General features: G+C 40.1%; 1 long non-coding RNA gene across 2 annotated transcripts; it reads right to left on the minus strand.

Annotated features, from left to right (window-relative positions):
* Positions 1-6,217: 6,217 nt before the first annotated feature.
* Positions 6,218-12,263, minus strand: LOC131591633 (uncharacterized). Of its 2 annotated transcripts, XR_009280426.1 has the most exons (4): positions 12,180-12,253; positions 11,036-11,108; positions 7,169-7,453; positions 6,218-6,356 (listed from the first exon to the last, which is right to left on the minus strand). It is a non-coding gene; the product is annotated as an uncharacterized LOC131591633 (long non-coding RNA). The 2 variants fall into 2 exon arrangements; XR_009280425.1 differs by lacking the exon at positions 11,036-11,108 and having other exon boundaries at positions 12,180-12,263.
* Between the last annotated feature and the right edge of the window lie 7,430 nt (positions 12,264-19,693).

The raw sequence follows: 19,693 nt of genomic DNA on the forward strand, positions 1-19,693 counted from the left end.
CACAAGAAAACTAATTATTCTGCTGTTGAATTTAAGGATGAAGGTCTATAGAAGTGTCACAATCTTGGTGAGCTTATTGATACCAAGATAGCTATTCTTCAAAGATCAAACAGTGCACCTTGTTCTAAGACAAGTCTGGTGACAGAGGCTCACATATTCACCTCAAACCCCAACACAACATATAAACCTCTTTCACTGTCTTCCTTGACTTCCTACAGAATTGGCGCTTTTTTTAATTCTTTTTTTTTGGGGGGGGGGGGGTGTTGGGTTGGGTTCCACTCCCCCACCCCCAAAAAAAATCACTGGATCATCCCACAGGTCTTTGGCTTCCTAGTAATTCACCATAGTAAATTATTCTTCACTTAACAGATTAAGCCATAAATTTGGAGGTATATGGGAATTGTTGATTCTCATTTTAAGGATTTATCCTCAACATTTGGAATATAGTGTGAAATAAATTTAAATTATATTTAGCTACTTAATTCTTTTCATCATTACACCTTTATAACAACTTGAAATTTAATATAAATTTATTTTTTAAATGTCAACCAGGAAGCCTTTGCATAACGTATCTTTCACAGTTTGAAAACCAATTTCATATCCCTTCAATGACTTTGTAGAGGTGACGTGCCTCAACATTTCTATGTATTAATTTTAACAAAATAAGATAGAACTCCTGGTAATTCTAAAACTCCTTTGGTAGACAAGGAAAAGAGCAATTAAAAAGTTTGATGTTCATTGCAGAGGGTTGGACTAGATGACCTTTAAAGGTCCCTTCCAACACAGCAGAGTCTGTTCTATGATGCTATGATGCAAAACCTTCAAGGTCAAATGATGAGTTGCTCATTGAGATGCTTTCATGATGTGAGAAAAGCAGTTGGGTGAAAGTAAATATTAATTCTCTTTCTCCAGCTTCATTATTGTCTTTAAAATAGACACACAATGGATGATTTCTCTTACAACTATTTAGTAACAAGCTATGAAAAGCATTTTGACATTAAATTGTTTGAGGAATCATAAAAGGAGACACACATTTTTCAGTGAACCCTTTAATTGCTTTCTCGGTTGAAAAAAGCAACTAATCAATTTTGTCAGTAGCTTCAGTTTGCACTGTATTATTTTAACTGTGGATGAATCTAAAAAACAGTACTTTTAAATTTTATGTCATTTCTAAGTGACAGCTATTTGAAGACCTACAGATATCCAGAGATATCTGGTGTTCTGCAGTGCTGTTCTCTTGCTTCTGCACGAGTCATGATGCTGTTTCTAGCAGCAAAATATAAATACAACTCCAAATATATTTCAAGGGTTTCACTCTTAAAAGAAGAATTATTTTTATAATCTGCATTTATAGAATCATAGAATGGTTTAGGTTGGAAGGGACCTTAAAGATCATCTAGATCCAACCCTGCTACCATTGGCAGGGAACCTTCCACTAACCCAGTTTAGTCAGAGCCCCATCTAACCTGAACTTGAGCACCTCCAGGGATGAGTGGTCCACAACCTCTCTGAGCAACCTGTTCCAGTGCCTCACCATCCATATAGTAAAGAATTTCTTCCTTACATCTAACCTACATCTACCCTCCTTCAGCTGAAGGCCATTTCCCCTTGTCCTATCACTACATGCCCTTGTGAAAAGTCCCTCTCTAACTTTTCAGAAGGCTTCTATAAGGTGTCCCTGAAGCCTCTTCTCCAGGTTGAACAGCCCAGACAGTCTCAGTCTATCTTCATGGGAGAGGTGCTTCAATCCTGTGACCAATGCAGTGCCCCTCATCTGGACTCATTCCAACAGGTCAATGTCTGTTTTTGTTGGGGAACACAAATCTGGATGCAGCACTCCAGGAGAGATCTCACAAGAGCAGAGTAGAAGGGGAGAATCACCCTCCTTGGCCTGCTGGCCACACTGCTTTTGACAGTTGGCTTTTTGGGCTGTGAACGCACACTGCCAGCACATGTCCAGCTTTTCATTCACAAACACCTCCAAGTCTTTCTCCCAAGGGCTAACCTTGATCCATTCTTCATGCAGCCTGTAAATGTGCTTGGAATTACCCTGACTGAGGTGCAGGACCTTGTGGACTTGGCTTTGTTGAGCTTCATGAGGTTCACACATGCCCATCCCTGGTCTTCTCCTACAACGAGCAGTTCTTCATTCTCACACTCTCTGCTGTCAGCTTCTGCAACTTGGATGTTGTGTCTGGAATGTTCGTTGGTGAGCCAATAAAGTCATGAGTACCTCAACCTTTTCTGTGTCCTGGGTAACTAGGACATATCCTTTCTGAGACGACCCACAGTTTCAATAGTCTTTCTTTTACTGCTGATGTATATTACCCTTATTCTCATCCATATTTACTTCTGCCAGGGCCCTAGCTTAGCTTACCAGATCTCTGGCTGTTTAGACAATTTCTCTGTGTTCTTCTCAGGCCAGCTTTCCCTGCTTTCATCCTCTGTAAGCTACTTCTGTCTAGGGTTTTCTTGGGCCCCTCTTTCCTCCAGGGCTCTTTCCTATGGCACTGTACCAAGGAGATCCTTGAAGAGACCAAAGTCTTTTCTCATGAAGTCCAGGGTAGTGTTTTCAAACTGTTTTTGATCTGACAGTCCTCCTGTCTTTACTGATTAATGCAAAATCATATTATCATTTATATCATAAATTGCAAAGCATGTTTTTAAATGCAAGGGGATAGCTTTCCTTTTTGATATTTAATTACAGACCACAGTCAGAGATCATGTAAGAATATAATTAAAAGGATCAAACATACAAGAACAATAGTTGGACACAAAGTTAGATGATGATCACTTTGACAGCTCTATCCTGCTGCACATTGAATGAACAAGCCCCAAGTTTTGTGTCCCACACTCCTATTATTTACTCCCTGGTCATATATATGATGGATCTTCTTCAGATAACAAAAATTAGAGTACTCAGTACTTTTTCTGTAATTCTAGCTGTACTTCTTTCAGGTAGGCTTTATCTCTCCTGTAAATGCATCCCAATGTATCATTTTGTGTTTCACAGGCATTAGAACATATATCCATGTACCATCAAAGAAATTTAGGATGTATTCTTTGTGCATATCTCACATAATTCACAATGTTTGAGATCAAGTATGTACAACTTTATTTTAAACAGGATTGCTGTGAAGATAACAGCCTTCAGCAAACATAACTCAGAATTTCCTCCAGAGGAGCAGCTTGCACTACTTCTCTTAACCATTCCCAAATCTTCATCTTTTTCTGATCAGGCTATTCAGACTGCAGTCTTCCAGCAAAGTCACAATGAGTGCCTCATATTCAGCTTATTTGTGAGTTTCTTCCCCGCAGAAGTCCCCAGAACTGCAACTCAGTCCTGACCAGTATGGTGAGCTCCGAGGGAAAACTGCTATCAGTGCATTTCTACCACAGGGCTCAGAAGATTCTCCCCTGCAATAGCTTTAATGCTTAAAGTGCTCCTCCTGTCAGTACCAACCAGCTCATGACAGTTCATCATCCTTCTTTTTCAAAGTTGCTAAATTTTCATGAATATCTCCACAGGGCACTGGTGAGGGGTCTACCTGGGAACAATCAGGAAAATTCAGAAAAAGAAAATATGCTGGTTTACTTTAAAAAAACCTTTTCTGTACCTCTAATCCATCTTGCAATAAAATATATAGTGTTCATGTGCAGCAACTATTTTCTGGCTACAAAAAAAAACCACTCCCATGAGTGTTTTTTCTGTTCTGAATCCAACATCCTTTTAGTTATTCATGTTCCACACAACATGAATATATGTCTAATAGTCAAACCAGAAACACAAAACCATATTTGTGTCTCTTCCTACTTCAGTGAAATTCAATGAAGTCTAAGGACAGCTTATGGAGGAAAAAAAAATTGAGATTTTTCTCTTGTTCTTATGACCATGGGTCTCTCAAGCCTGAAAACAAGACTTAATCAATATATTATCAGGGCTGTGAGAAGGCTGAGCTGAGTCAACTGGCCTTTTATTTATGCAAAAGATGAAGTGATGACTCATAAAAAAAGAGAGTAGTAATCACCCTCAGGGACACTTGAAAGATTAAGGAACAGGTTTAAACTAAGGAATATGTAGTCATCCAACAACTCTGCACATGTTCTACACAGCTCTTACTAAACATCATGTAGGGGAAAGCAACAGTCCATCTGACACTAAGAGAATGATTCACGAAGAGCAATTCTTCCTTTCAGGAGGCTGGTTTCAGGATCACAGCCACACACCAGTGAGGAGAGATACTCCGTTCTAGGACAGTTCATAGGCCTAACATTAGTCTTCTGTTTCAGGACAGGAGAGTCCCTAAGGTAAATTTTGCCCTTGTCTACTTTGTCCATTTTGTCTGCCTGAAGTACATGTTCTAGGAAATGGATGCATGTGCCTAGTCTTTGAAATGGGAGCCATCATTTTCTGGAGTACTTGGATTTTTAATTTATTTCCTTGCTATAAATTTTTAATGATGAGTTTAATAGCCCTAGTTTAGATTTTACCATAGATATACAGCAGTCAAAACAGACAGGACAATGAAGACAAAGTGGCTTCACTGTGTTTTCTAGAAAAGGAGAGTCCTCATGAGGTTTTGAAGGAATTTATTGTCTCTATTTTTGTCATGATTTAGCCACTGTCTAGACCTTTAAACAGGACAGTACTGGATCTGTCTTGAGCTACTTAGCAGTAGAGGTTCAGAGACTTGATTGTTTGCTAAGCACAACTCCTGAAAGAAGTCTTCCATACCTGTAGACAAGAGGTATCCCCACTCCAACCAAATGGCTTAAAACATAGACTCAGGGCTTCAGCTGGTACCAAAAACTATTATATATATACATATATATATTATGGTTTTAAAAAAGCTAACAAAACATTGCAATGGGGTCCTAAAAGAGCACAGCAATAAGATCTACCCAAGAGTAGACACTTTCCATCATTGGCCAGCAGTCCCAGACCACCAGAGAGGTCCCAGTAGACTGGAGGTTAGCCTAGGTGACACCCCTCCAGAAGAAGGATCAGAACGAGGATTTGGGGGACTACAGGTTTGTCAACCTGACTGCAGCACTGGGAAAAGTCATGGAACAGATAACCTTGAGTGCCATCATGCAACATGTACAGGACAGCCAAGGGGTCAGGCACAGCCAGGATGAGTTTGTGAAAGTCAGATCCTGCTTGACCTACTTAATCTCATTCTGTGACAGGGTGACCCACTTAGTGAATGAGGGAAAGGCTGTGGATGTCCTCTGCCTGAACTTTAGTAAAGCTTTTGACACCATTTTACGCAGTGTTCTCATGAGTGTGTCTGGAGAAGAGCTATGGAGCTGGGGAAGGGTTCGGAGCACGAGTCTGATGAGGAACAACTGAGGGAGCTTGGGGTCATTTAACTCAAGAGAGACCTTATCACTCTCTACAGCTTTCTGAAAGAAGGTTGTAATGAGGTGGGGGTCAGCCTCTTCTCCCAAGTAACAAGGGACTGGACAAGAGGAAATGGCCTCAAGTTGCACCAGGGCAAGTTTAGATTGCATAGTGGGAAAAATTTCTTCACCAAAAACATGTTCATACACTAGAGGCAGGCTGCCTAGGGAAGTGGGGCAATCAGCATCCCTGCAGGTATTTAAAACATGTAGATGTGGCACTGAGGCAAGTTGTTTGGTGGTGGACTTGGCAGTGTTGGGCTAATGCTTAGACTTGATAATCTTAAAGGTCTTTTTCAACCTAAACAATTCTATGATTCTATGAAAACAGCCATAATAATTAGTTTCAGAGGGAATTGCAAATAGCAGTGACCTTTCTGCATTCAGAGTGCTGTCTTCATGCACAGATCTAAGAGGACAAACAGAGAAAATTCAAGTGCCTAAGTCTAAACAAAATCCCAGCAGGATATGGCACAGCCCTGCACAGCTGCCAGCTTGAGATGCCCCACTGCTGGGAGCAGGGAGGCAGATACTGTGATGGGACCATGGGAAGGGTCTGCAGGAAAAAACAACCACAGGAACATGTGGCAGCTTCAGGAGTTCACCTTGAGCCAAAGTCATCACAACATTTATAACCCTGTAACCCTAGCTGGGAAAAAGGATTTTTAAAAATCCTCATTTAATTTCAGGGAAGAAATTATAGTAATGCAAACAGCCTGTAAAAATCTCAGAAACATAGTAAATTGGTATTAACTATCATAATGAGTTAAGAGATGTAAAAAAGTATCCAGATGTTGAATGAACACCACACTTTGTCACAATTTATTACACTTGTTTAAAAATTCAATGCCAAAATGAAACTACATGAATCAAATAGGAAAAACCCCCATCTCTTAAGCAGGACACGTCTCACAGTAAAAGTGCTGGTTTAATTGGGGGAGACTGGAAACTGCCTGAAAAATAAAACAATATAATTTTACAGGAAGATCAATGTAAATTACTGCACAGATTTTCTCATATCTAGTAAGTGCTGAGAGGAACTCAGAAGCAAAAGTCTACCTACATCTCAGTAGCCAGTTAACACATTTTTGTACTGTAAATGGGGGCTGCCTTTTTGACTGGCAGCAATGTCATGGCAGGGATTTCACAACTGATTTTTCACAAGCTGGTAGACTACACAATGCCTTGGCATACATACAGAATCTTCTAGGGAAAGCATGGAGCTATCCCAACATCCTGCTGTGTTTGAAAGGATGGGCCTTTCTCACCTCTACACACCTGATACAGTTAGGGGAGAGTGAGAAAGAAATTTGATAAAGAATTCTTTTCCTCTAACAAAATCAATCTGCTTTTTTTCACATTTCAGTGATTTTTTTTTAATATACACACACCCACAAGCCAGCTGCTAGGAGACAGGCTAAGAGACAAGAAGGAATGTGCTTCACGCAGACACAGAGCAGCTGTGGTTCTGCTGGTTGTGAAAGGAGAAATGCACAACTGGGTCATTTTTACTAAAGTGCAAGCCTGCAAGTTTCCCATTTAAAATACACAGCAATCAAAATGTGGCCCTTAAGGTTTCAGATGTCTTGAAGCCCCCACAAGATAAATGAAAAGGAAATAATCCTTCCATTTTGATGATCAGATTTCATACCTTAAGCCTCACCAACATACTTTAATCAAAATAACTTTTCTGAGTCACATAGAAAGAGCAATTCTGGTGAATGTGTGAATATACCAAATACAGAGGGCCTGCACTGCCACTTACACACACTAGCAGGCACTTAAAGTCAGTTGGAGCATCTCTTTTTGCCCCTTCATTCCCTGTAGAATGTCATGGAGCGTCTAACCTGGATACTGGAATTATCAAGGGTATTCAGCCAGTACTTAAATTTTAAAAGAAATTATGAAGAAGGGAGAGAGATCGTCAGTCTAAGCAACAACAGGGATATTCATGGTGACATCACTCCTCTCTCATCCTGGGAGAGTCTGTGTGAGCTTTACCACACTGTCTGAGGATACTTCTTACAGGACAGCTGCATCTCATGGTGACCTGTTAAACAATCATGCAAGCAAAAGGACAGTAGAGTTTAATTTTAGGAGTAAATGGCCAGTATTACACAGAAAGATTGAGGCTGTTACCTCTGTCTCTCTTTTCTTTGCCTCCTTTGGGCTCAATTTTCTATGAATATAACTTTTCTCTAGTCTCCCAGCCTTCTTTGGGCTGAATTTTCTGTAGATACAGCTTTTCTCTAGTCTCCCAGCCTTCTCTGGGCTGAATTCTCTGTGAATACAGCTTTTCTATAGTTTCCCAGCCTTCTCTGGGCTGAATTCTTCTGGGATCCTCCCTCGTGGGGAGTTCCACTTATCTCAGTCTTTATTATTTGAAGAAAACTCTCGAGCTCGTTAGAATCTTGTTTCTCGTGTTTATTGAAGGATCCTTACAAAACTTAACAGGTTTCTCTAGGCTGGTTACAAGGTTAATCTTTGCAATCTGGTACATTTCTTTCTTCTGATGGTACAAACAAGGCCTTGTGGCACACTTCATGTCTGATACACAAAATGGCCCCGAACTACGTAGTTCTTTTATCTTTATACCTATTTTTATCCAATTAACAATAGACACGTATATTATTTTTCTTAATGACCCAATGACCCATCACCTCTGTGATGCACTGCGGCATTTTCTATCCAATCACATACTACTACCCAAAAACCTCCAGGAGAAGAGCATGAAGAAGAAAGAAGACAGACAAGGGACAACACCCTAAATCCTCCATATTGTCTCCTGTTCTCTAAACTACTTTTTCACCCAGTGATTTAAGAAACTTTCTAATCTACACACCTACACTTTTAGCTTTTTCTATCTAACTTTAGCATTTGTTTTCATGTATCACTATGAAAACATGCTCATGAATTTCATATTATATGAAATTCAGTGTTCTCTTGAATCCCAGAACTAAATATTAAAAACAAGGGCACACAGTCTGCATTTCAGACTCCAACAGAGGCAACACCCACATTGAATTAAGATGGCATCTTTTCTCCTGCACCAGCTGCAAACACAATGGCCAGGGCTGAGAGCTGGCAGGCAGAGGCTCAAAGAATTGCAGAGCACTTTCAACCACCTAATCACCCTACAGTGATAAGTATCAGGAACATATTTATCTACAGCTACCTTACAGAAAAATACAGAAGGTTTTGACATGCTGCTTGAGGCAACCTGGCAGGGAGGATGAGCTGAGGGAGAAAGGATGGGGACCTGTCCATGACAGACCTGGGGAACACACGCCAAGATTCCAAGTACTTCTACCACTGTCAATCTCTAGTGCAGCTTAGCGTTAGGTCTGTTTGAAAGTCCAAACCCACAAGCCACAGCTGGCTCCGTGTCTATGCATCACTTATGTCATGCATACTAGAGGCAGTCTCAGCTGGCAAAATAAAGTTTACCTACCAGTATGGGTTTGACGGTGTTGTCCTTAAAGCACCATCAAAGCAGATGGGCTAGAAGTTCAAAATGCAAAATCTGAAGCACTGTGAACTGTGCAAGGAGAGCAAAGAGCACTGAAGGGGAGCTGAAGACTCTGGTTGAACCTGCAGTTGACCTGAGGCAATGGGAGAAATGTTTCCTCTTTGAAACAAATGTATCTTGAGCATCACTGTCACAACACAGTAGTTGGCCTCAAGGAAAATGAGTTTGACAAGGAGACATTTTCCCTCTCCTGTGGCTCTAATCATGGTGCTGGTGATCCTTTAGGTGTAGTGTTTGAACTGGGGAAGTTAGAGGCCAGAAGCAACTTCAGATTATATCTTCCAGCAGTCCATGCTGGTGGTTTATATTGTCCATTGCACATCCTCATCCATTTCTATTACCCACCTGGGGTAATCAGGTTCATTCATCACCCCAAGACTGTACATGAGCCTCTCAGGCTTCATCAAAACTGGTGAATCAGGGTGCATATCCCTTAAAGCACTCGATCTGTCCTGCCCTCTAAACTCCTGTCCTTCTCTTTTCTAAAGAATTTCTCACCTTTCTGAGCTACCCTCTCATACCACAGAAGACTCCACAAGCTCTTCCCTTTTGCTTTTAATGAATTAAGTAGTCATTGGCAAAGGTTGGTGTCCTTGCAGAGCAGAGGAGATTACTTCATTCTATTGCCACAGCACCCCCACCTAGTCTGATGTAGCACCTCCAGAGTTTCTTCCTATTTTTATGAAACCTGGAAAGAGTAAGTTCTTCTCCACCTCTCCTCTTATTCTCACTCCTACACAGCAGTGTTTAATCTCCTTCCTTCACAGCACAATCAAGCTCAATGCATGCTGCCTTGTCTGACATAAGTCTGGTAAAGGGTTACCAATCGGTCAGGGGACTGGAGCTCAACACATGCAAGGGGAGGCTGAAAGCTGGGTTTGTTCAGCCTAAGAGGCTCTACAGAGGAAACAGACTGAATCATCTCAGGGACAGATGGCGATGGGACAAGAAGCAATGGACCCAATAAAAATCCCAATTAAACAGGAAACAATTTCCTTCTCTGTAGAAATGTAAAACTTGATTAGACAAGGCCCAGTATCACTCGATTCTGTTGGATTTATGTTGAGTGAAGGTTGAACTAGATGACCCACTTCTGATTTAAACTATTCTGTGATTTTATGATTTCATTTACCACATCAAAAACTGAACATTGCCAGACTCCATTGGGAAAGTGTCTAATAAGGAGCAGCAGCAGAACAGGCAATGGGAGACGTAGATGAATTGTAATTGCATTTGCACTGCTGTCAGCACTGGAGCATATCTATACTAAATATGATAAAACAGCAATATAAAGTCCAATTTTTGAGGTTGTGAGGAACCATAAGCCATATGAATAGATTTTTCTCATCACTGTGCTTCTTGATGTTTTACACAGCGGGGAAAGCATGAGCCTTTAGTAAAGGCCAATTAAAACTCATCCCTGCTCTGTAACAGTTGTGTCCTTGTTAAGACATTTTCTGTCTATAACACTATAATTTGCATTCTCTGGAGCTACCCTTAAGGTTCACCACAACATTACTGGCGTTTTTTAGTTTTTCAGGTTATTAAGACAGTAACAATTTTGTAAGTCATACTTGGAAATGCACTGCTTGCTTGTAATCTGGTTATTACTTTTCTATGGCTCATAGTAAGTTTAGAAACTGGATTGGTAAGGTTTTTTTATGGTCAAAAAAGCCTTCAGGAGTTCTACTGATAGTAAAAGAAATTCAATAATATTAATTTTAATCTTAAACAGCTTTCTATGATTTGTTGATATAAAAAGCCTCTCAAAGATTTTATTGAAAAAATCCATCACAGTGAGATTTTAATGAACATAGCAGGAAAAGGTTCCAAACATAAACTGGCACTGATTTTCTGTATTAACAACCTCAGTTATCTAAATGCAAGATGTTCACTTTCAGGAAAGCTGTACAGTGCCTAGTACACATGGAAGACATTTTTTAATCTGGCACAAGGGAGAGCTCGGTAAGTGGAAAAGACTGGGATCCAGGAGAGAAGCAGGCAGTGGTAGAGCCAGTGTTGTCAGCCTAATGGGGACATGAAAAAGGCACCTGTACTGGGTTGGAAAGCAGAGACCGTCCCCAGAGAGGCATTCACTCCTACCTGCTCGGGGTGACACCCAACTCTGGGAATAGGCAGCTACCATTTGTGCATCTTTGGATGCAGTAATCATCATCTGCAACAGACATAAAAAACACACTTCTCACTTTGTTCTACAGAGCACTGTTGGCAGCAGACATCTTGTGGAGGCTGTGGCATAAGTCCCTGGTGCTCTGGTTCAGCTGCCTGGGGTCTAGCCCTGCCTCTGTGGGCAAAGCACCACAGCAGCTGCTGCAGACCCTCGGGAGAAGCTTCAGATCCTGCTCTTGTTGGTGACTCTTGTACAACCACATACATCTAAGACAAAATAAGGATGTAGGTTGGCCACCAAAACCTATTTATGCCTGTCATTGCATGAGGTGGTGGTAGGAAAACAGTCAGAGAGATGCACATCTTATTTTTAACCCATCCACAGAATTTTTTGTGCATGGTGCACTGCATATTTCCTTAATGAATCACAGCCTGCCCCAGAGACTGATTGCATTTTTACCTGTTTGATTTTTAGGAAAGGGAACCAAGTGAAAATGGCACTGAGCAGAGAACAACAAGCTGTATACTGAGAGACTGAGAGAGAGGGAACATAAGGAGAAGATAGCTTAATCTTGTAGTGAACATTTTTAAAAAGGAGAAAATAATGTGTATTAGCAGAAATAAATTCCACTTATTCTCTCATAATTTCATTAGGAACTGGTATTTAAACAGGATAAATGCCTTGGGTAGAACACTATAACACTTCCTTTAATTTGCTTGCATTACATTTCTATTGTTCTGGGTTTCTCATCGACAGTGCTCAGAAAGTGAGACAACTCAAAATAATGATTTAGCAGCAACTAATTTGTATACATACGAATAGAATCATTCCATCAGCTTTAAATTATGAAAAAGAGGTTAGTTAAAAGCTTAGTGAATTAGTTAATAGCTACTGCTACATGAGTAAGAAAAGCAGAAAAGTTTCTTACATCTAACTTTGTCCCAAACATTCCATCGAACAAAGGCATTTTCTTAATGATTAAAAAGCAAAATTAACGATCCATGTTATTGAGGCAATATAAGCTTCTCAACAGAGATTGTTAATAGCTTCCCTGAGTCGCTTGAACCACAGCCTCTCACAGCACTTGCCAAGCACCAACTGCCACAGGTCCCCTACTGCAAATCCGTAACACCCTCTTGGACAAGAACCGCTGCCTCCCGCGGTCCTGAGCACAATCCTGCTAATAATGTGGAATGCAGACATGGCGGCTGGGTATGCATGAAGCCTGCAGGGCAGTTTTGGGAGACCTGGGCTGCCCTACTCCCTGGGCAGAGCCCAGTAGGACAAGGGGCTGGCACAGGCACATAGCAGACAGCCCCTGGGAAAGCACCTGCCACCCCAGACCTTGGTGCAACAGGCTCCTGCCACAGCTCCTGGTGAGACAAGGCAAGGTGCGTAGGGCATTCCTGAGAGGCAGTGCTGCCCAGGGGAAATAGCAAGAGCAGTGGCTCTGCTGAGGGCTAATCCTTCCATTTTCTTTCACAAGCCCCCTAAAGATGGTTAATTTTGCCTTGAAGCCCTTTGGGAAAAGGGGGTCTATGAGAACTAGATGCTCAGCCATTTCGATCCTATTTAGAAGGGAGCAAGTCAAGCCCCCTTTCCAGATTCCTCATGTCACAGTGTGTCTTGAATACTGATGTGCAGCCTCTCACACTGGTTCACTCAAAGGCTTGAATAAGTGAACAGCAATGGAACAAGGAAGCGCTTTACTTGTGAGAGTGAACATCGTGACAAAGTATCATCCTCATCACAGCAGGAGTGTGGTGGCCTTTTAATCTCACTGGCTTTCCCAGAAATGCCGCTGCCTTCTTTTACCTGCAGGCACTTGGCACAGTGAGAAAAAGCATCACATGGAAGAAAAACACTTGGAATGATATTGAATCAATTCTTCTCACTGAGCTGCAAGGACTACATGATCTAGTTGTCCCTGCTAATTTTAGGGGGTTTGGACTAGATGACCTTTAAAGGTCCCTTCCAACCCAAACTATTCCATGATTCTATTTATACAGATTATGACCTTTTCCTAGCACTGTTTACTGTAGTAAAACAGATGGTGCACAGTTTCATTTGGATCCAGCACTTTGACCCATCTTTTTTGACATGCCAGAAAATGAGACCAAAGTGCGGTTCTGAATTCACTAAAAGTTTGAGGTGTTGCCACCCTCAGAAAATAAGAGAAGGAGGATTTGCAGAAGGATGTATCTTTCAGGCCCCTGTAAGTACAATCAACAAGGGACAATTTTGAAACTGCATTTTTTGAAAATATTTTTTGTTCTTTAATTCTTATGTACAAATTAGTAATTTGACTGTAAGTGATTTCTAGGATAAACAAAAAATATAATATGAGAAGCAGCTGAGAAGATGATCCTCTCATTGAATCCCACTGTATTTCTGCTGAAGTCCTATGACTTCTTATGCACTTTAACATTTATTACATATTATATTTCTGAGTTGCTCATTACACTTGGCATTCCAAGTTCTCTTTGTACAATATACACAGATTAAATAGCAAAAGATTTCTGAGAAAAAGAAATATAATTCAATAATTGTTTAAAAATTGCTGTAATTTCAAGCTATAAAGATAGCCATGGATAAATATTCATGAGTGTTAGGAGTGAGAGCTAAAATTGGAAGCAAAATGTTTGCTTAAATTTTCTCGCATTAGCACTTCTGTCCTTTCTACAATACACAAAAGACAGAGGTGGTTCCTAGTGAAGCAACAAATTTCTGCTCTGCAAAAATAAAATATGGCCAAAATAAAATAATAGAAAACTACATCTGGTTTTCCTCATTACTGGAATGGAAATGACTAAGTTCTGAGTGCATTCTAGAGACTGGTAAAGTGTCCTGCCTACAAACTGTAATTTTGTTGGAAACACTATGTTCTTTGGGCAAATCTGCTAGATGAACTCCCCATTTTGGGTGACAGAGGAAAGCCTTCTTTTTTGCTTTCCCAGCTGAATAAAATGTGAAGACAGACATAAACAGCCTCAGAGCCATACATCACCTTAAACTTTAAAAAGTGGTGTTACCACTACTTGAGAAATTAATTTCACATTTTCAAACAGCGATGTATCTGCCTCTGTATGGAAGCATTGAATGAGAAATTTATTTTGGAATCAGCTCCGTAACTCGACTAGCACTTTCAAGGCATGTTGCAAATGCAATTATCTGCAATAGCAAGACTATTTAAGTCATGTAAATGCATAATTAGGGTCTCTTCTGGTTCATCATTACAAGAGACTAACTAAGATTAAAACATTACTTGATTTTTATCTACTTTTTCTACTTTGTCACCTGACATTTCTTGGTAACTATTAATAGGACAGATAATATAAAAAAATGTTTTGTTCCCCTCTTCAGTAATAGCCATTGCTAATTTCCATTACAAGCTGTTTTCCTTTTCTTTTCAAAAGCCTTTTCAGGCTTTGGAAAAAAAAAAGAATTGCAATAATAATAAGCAATTTATTTCTGTGAACAGCAAAACCTTGACTTTACAGCTGATAATAAACAAGAAAATATTTTCTGCTAGCAAGGAAAAATTGAAACATGTCAAAACAACATTAGAGTGAAATTTGACCATTACCACTGATGAAGAGTGGAGAGTTTTCCATAATAGAATAGCAAATTCTTCTGACATGGGAAAAATACTGAAGTTGTTTACAGCCACTTGTGTACATACTGAATGAATAAAAGATGTCTTGGCATTACATTATGAATCCAAAACCAGAAAATTAAGACAAGCATCTTGAAAGCAAGTCATTATTGGCTGATGTTTGAGATCATGCACCTGATATCCCAGGGAGGAAAAGTAGAGCCTCTGTTAAAGCATTGTGCAGCAGGAAGACTATGACATAGTAGCCATCACAAAAATGTGGTGGCATGATTTGTGCAACTAGAGCTGCAATGGATAGGTAGATCTTTAATCAGACCTGTCTTTTTCTCCACACGTCCCAGGCACAGGCAACCCTCTCTGTTCTGTGTCTCTCATCATTTGAGTTCAATGATACAGGCACTGCCCATGCTCCCATTCCCAGCCTCTCCTGGTCCCACAGGCCAGAGCATGCATGGATTACAAGCAATAATGGAAGATGAGACAGCTAAAAGTACAGAAAGGAAATCATCCTACATGATTTAAAAGTGGTGCTTCACTGGCTTTTCTTAATATTCGAAGAAAGACATGACACCATTTCTCACGTCACTTTCTGATGTGTAAGCCCTATTCTGTGGTGCGTGGTGTGTGGCAAAATAAAGAGGAAAAGCCCAGATGATGCACAGCCAGCACAGGAACACTGAGATACAATGCCACACAAGAGGATATGCAATATTCAGAGCAGCAATCGAGGCTGTGGATGAGTTTTATCCAGGTCCCCTGGAGAGCCATTGTTTGCTCTATACACTCCAGAGCCCATCATGCCAAGCAACAGAAGAAGGATAATCATTACCTTTATTGCTAGAATTGTAGTGTAGAAAAATGCCGTTAATAAGAGTAGGAGTTTTACCTGACCGTCTCTCCCTACTGCTTTTCTGTGACTCCTTCATGCCTACTGAAGTTGCACTCACACACATACACTAAGCCAATGTGGGAACAAAGCTTATTTTAAACAGAGAAAACTGTTATGTATCAGAACCTTGAAAGGCTGCACACAAAATACTGGAGACACAATCTTACTTTTGCCAGCGGCTTCACCACTAACTTTTTTCTAACTCTCAGCCTATTTACTGCTTATGTATGAGGTTCTATACTGACATCTGGTTTTAATACAGGGCTTTCCATCTCTAAAATTCCTGCTGGTATTGCTAACTCTGTTTTCAAACATGGAGACTAAAACCTATCTCCATCCCAGTTATCTGCTTCATTCCTTTCTTGGAGGTTCCCATCCTGCTGCATAGCTGCTGCAGGGTGGACAGCATTATATTCCAGCCCCACAGCTGCCTGGGCAGCACCACAGTTTCTGAAACAGCTCCTGGTATATGTAATTTCATTTTACAGACTGGCAGTCCAGATCAGTGCCAATTGTCTCAGTACCTGTGAGCTACGTCTGTTGAGCAGCTAGACAAGTAGCAGCAGGGAGGATGAGAAGGGACAGGATGGGCTGCCAGGGACAGAACCCACTTCAGACATCTTTGCTCAGGATCCCTGTGGGCTACCTGTCAAGCAGGAGTCATGAAGAGCATTGGTCAACAGAGAGCAGCAAATGCTTCACTCAGGTGGAGATTGCCAAGCACCTCACATCTAGTCACATCAGTTCATGTGGTGGCTCAGATCCGGCCATCAGTCTTCCCAGCAAGGCTATAAGATTGAAATACTTATATACTTGAGATCAAAAAGAGAGACACAGTCTCTTATAATTGTCAAACACTGGTTCAAAAACAGGTTAACATGGTCTGCTCAGCTTTCAGTTTGAGTATTGGCTACATCAGTAAGTGGACAGTGACCATGTTTTAATTATAAGAAAATCCCAATAAGCTCTTCTCTCTTTAAATATATCCCCCTACAGCATGATCAGCTTTACTTTAACAGAAAGCACATTAGATCCTCAAAGGAAACACAGCAGAGCTTGGACTGTGGGAACACAGCTGCTAAGCAACCTTACCAACATCCTGTCTATTCCTGCACTGTAGCTGTGAATAATTACTCCTCCATGTAACCCTTGCCTTTCTGTCATTGCTCTTCCGCAGATGTATACTCTTGTAACTGCAAATGGGCCCAAACCAAACTCCCAGAGCTAAAATTATTCTCATACTTAAGGAAATCTCACAGGAAATCCAAGCAGGTGTCTGCCCTCCCTCTCTACAATTGGATGATGTGGAGCCCTAAATATAAACAATCCAAACTTTCAAGGCTGTGTTTCTGTTTCAGATTCTGTGGTTCAAGCCAGTCTATACTCATTTTCTTACTCTGATTTCTACTGACAGTGGAAACTTTAAAAACCAACACATAAACCAAACTATTTCATCAGGCTTTAAAAAATACTTTCAAAATATTGATGGAAATGAAGCCATTTACTGCACTCACTGACTACTCTGTCCAGTCTTCCTGAATATCGAGCTAGTGCTGCTTTGTAGGAGGAGGAGATTTTATTTCACAACTGAATGAAAGAAACCCAAGCAGTGTTTGGGGTAAAAGAATGAATCACCACCTTCTTAGCACATCTTCATGTTAACAGAAGAAATAAGCATTGTCCAACTTTACCTTGTTGTCTGGGAGGCTTCCCAGAGATTTACTTCCAAAGGAACCTTGTCTATTTAAATTCCCCAGATCAGGGAATGCACACATTTTAAAAAACAAAATTCAACAGAAAGACTAAAGACTGCTGACTGTGCTTCAGAAGTATTCAGAAAGCTGTTTGCTTTGGAGAGTAAATTTTCAGCACTACAATCTTAGATCACAGTAAAGTTACATCCCTGAGAATGCAAAATTTAATCTGTCACTGGGATATTTAACCTGTAATAAATAATCATCATACAATTGGATTTTATAACTAATAATTATTAGTAATATATTAATAATATTAAATTACAAAGATTGAAATATCTAATATTGGAAGGGTTAATATTTATAAAAATAAGTGTCTAGAACTGAATCTCCTGTGGCATTATGAGGTAGTTGGGAGATACATTTACACTACAGAGTTTCACCCATAAGAAATATTATTCCAGATCTTAGATATTACAATCTCAAGGCAATGATTTTCCATCTTTTCTAAGTATGTTGGACTGAAAATATTCCATAGTGTCTGAAGGTTCCAATATAGTGCAGTTTAGCCTAGTAATAACAACTTTGATTTTCCTCTACACCTGTCACAGAGCCATTAGAAAGCCTCAGCAGAATCCAGCAGTCTAAGCACATATTTTTCTGAACAGTAAATGTCAAAGTAGGCATATCTCCTGCCTAGGCAGAAAGGCAACTGCCTTTGGGAAAGAAAAATAGTCTTGAGGCTGAAGAACAGGACCTTTTTGGGAATGAGACACTCTGCTTTCAGACTGCAGGCAGGCCATTTAACTTCTCTTTTGTCATGTGTCTGTCCAAGATCAGCAAGTGGCCTTACTGCCAAAGCCTTCAGCCATCAATGCAGGATGGAGAAGATTTTTTTTTAAAAAATGGAAAAACACTTGTACTTGGATAGGGCCATAATATTTTACCTTCACCAAAAACTTCTCCCCAACTAGAAATGTGGGATATCTCATACATAAAAGCACCACAACCTGATTCCCATGGGCTCACACACCCAGAGCAAAGAGGAATAAAAGCACTGCACACATCAAAATGAAATCACTGCATTTTCTCCCTCACAACTGACATACATGTCCCTGTTCCATCAGAAAATATGCACTTCTTAAAGATCACTAGCACCAGCTAAAATGAATTCACGTTAAACATTGAATGTTAATCTCAGGAATGCCTCAGTCTGTTCAGGAACTGAGAACCAGCTTACATAGAACCATAGATGTGTTTAGAGTTGGAGAAGACCATTTACCCTTTGGATAATTTTAGTATTAATATTTATTTTAATATTAAAACATTAAACCCATCCTTTTGTCCCCTAAGAAGCTAAAGAGCTCTATAACTACTATAGCTTTGGTTTTAGAGAAAATTTTTATGTTTTTAACTCTGACAGAAAAAGGCACATGAATAATATGTTTGTATTACACGTTCTATTTTCAATACGGTTTACAAAAATCAATTCATACATGCACTATGCTGCAAGACAGGAAATTACCTGTTTCATCCCATCACTGACATCCAAAAAACCAGTACTAGCCAGGTGTTATCTTGTCTACATGCATCCGGGAGAACCGTGTTACTCTAACAAAACTGATTTTAATAGTCTATTTAAATGTCTCTAATTTCTCCTGTAGAAAAGACACGTGCCTCTCTATCTGTCTATATGTAATGATGGAAATGAAATGCATTTTCTTCCTGACCCATACCTCCCACACACACAATCCTGGGTAAAGCATGAAGCTGCAGAGAATTCACTGAGAGTTATTTGGTAACTCTTAAAGCTGAGGGATACAAAGGGTTTGAAATGAACGAAAACACAACTGCTTACCCTGAACAGAACACTCAGCTTCTGGGGAGGCAAATGCTCCATCCTAACCTGTCTGCTGGGAGCATGGCAGCTTTATGCACTGTGGGACTGTCACTCTTTTCTCCTCTCTCTCAAACTTCTTCCTAGCTACTTGCACACATGCCATGGGGAGGCTCCAAGACATTCTCATTGCCTATGCATGCAATGTTGAGGTCCACTTGGTCAGAGTGTGAGGGTATTGTTCCAACAGTCTTCCTAGATATTTTCCTTGTGTGCAGTAAGGTTTGGCAGTAATTAGCAGGGTTGCTTTGCAATTTTGTATTGTATAGAACTTTAGTTGTGACCTTCATTTGAAATAATCTTAGTATTCAATAAAAAAGAATGTTAATGAAAACATGTTTATGAGGGATTAACATAGCAACAAATACAAAAATGCTGTGTAGTTTAAAAGAAATACTAAATACTTTTCTCATGACTACCCTAATTAGAATATTTACTCTAAATTATTTATACTGACCTTCTGAGCAAATCTAGGTCTTAAATTTAAGCTGCACTACTAAATGTAATAGCAATATTATTAACAGAGTGCTTGAA

This window comes from Poecile atricapillus, chromosome 1 (genome assembly GCF_030490865.1).
Source record: "Poecile atricapillus isolate bPoeAtr1 chromosome 1, bPoeAtr1.hap1, whole genome shotgun sequence".
Lineage (NCBI taxonomy): Eukaryota > Metazoa > Chordata > Aves > Passeriformes > Paridae > Poecile > Poecile atricapillus.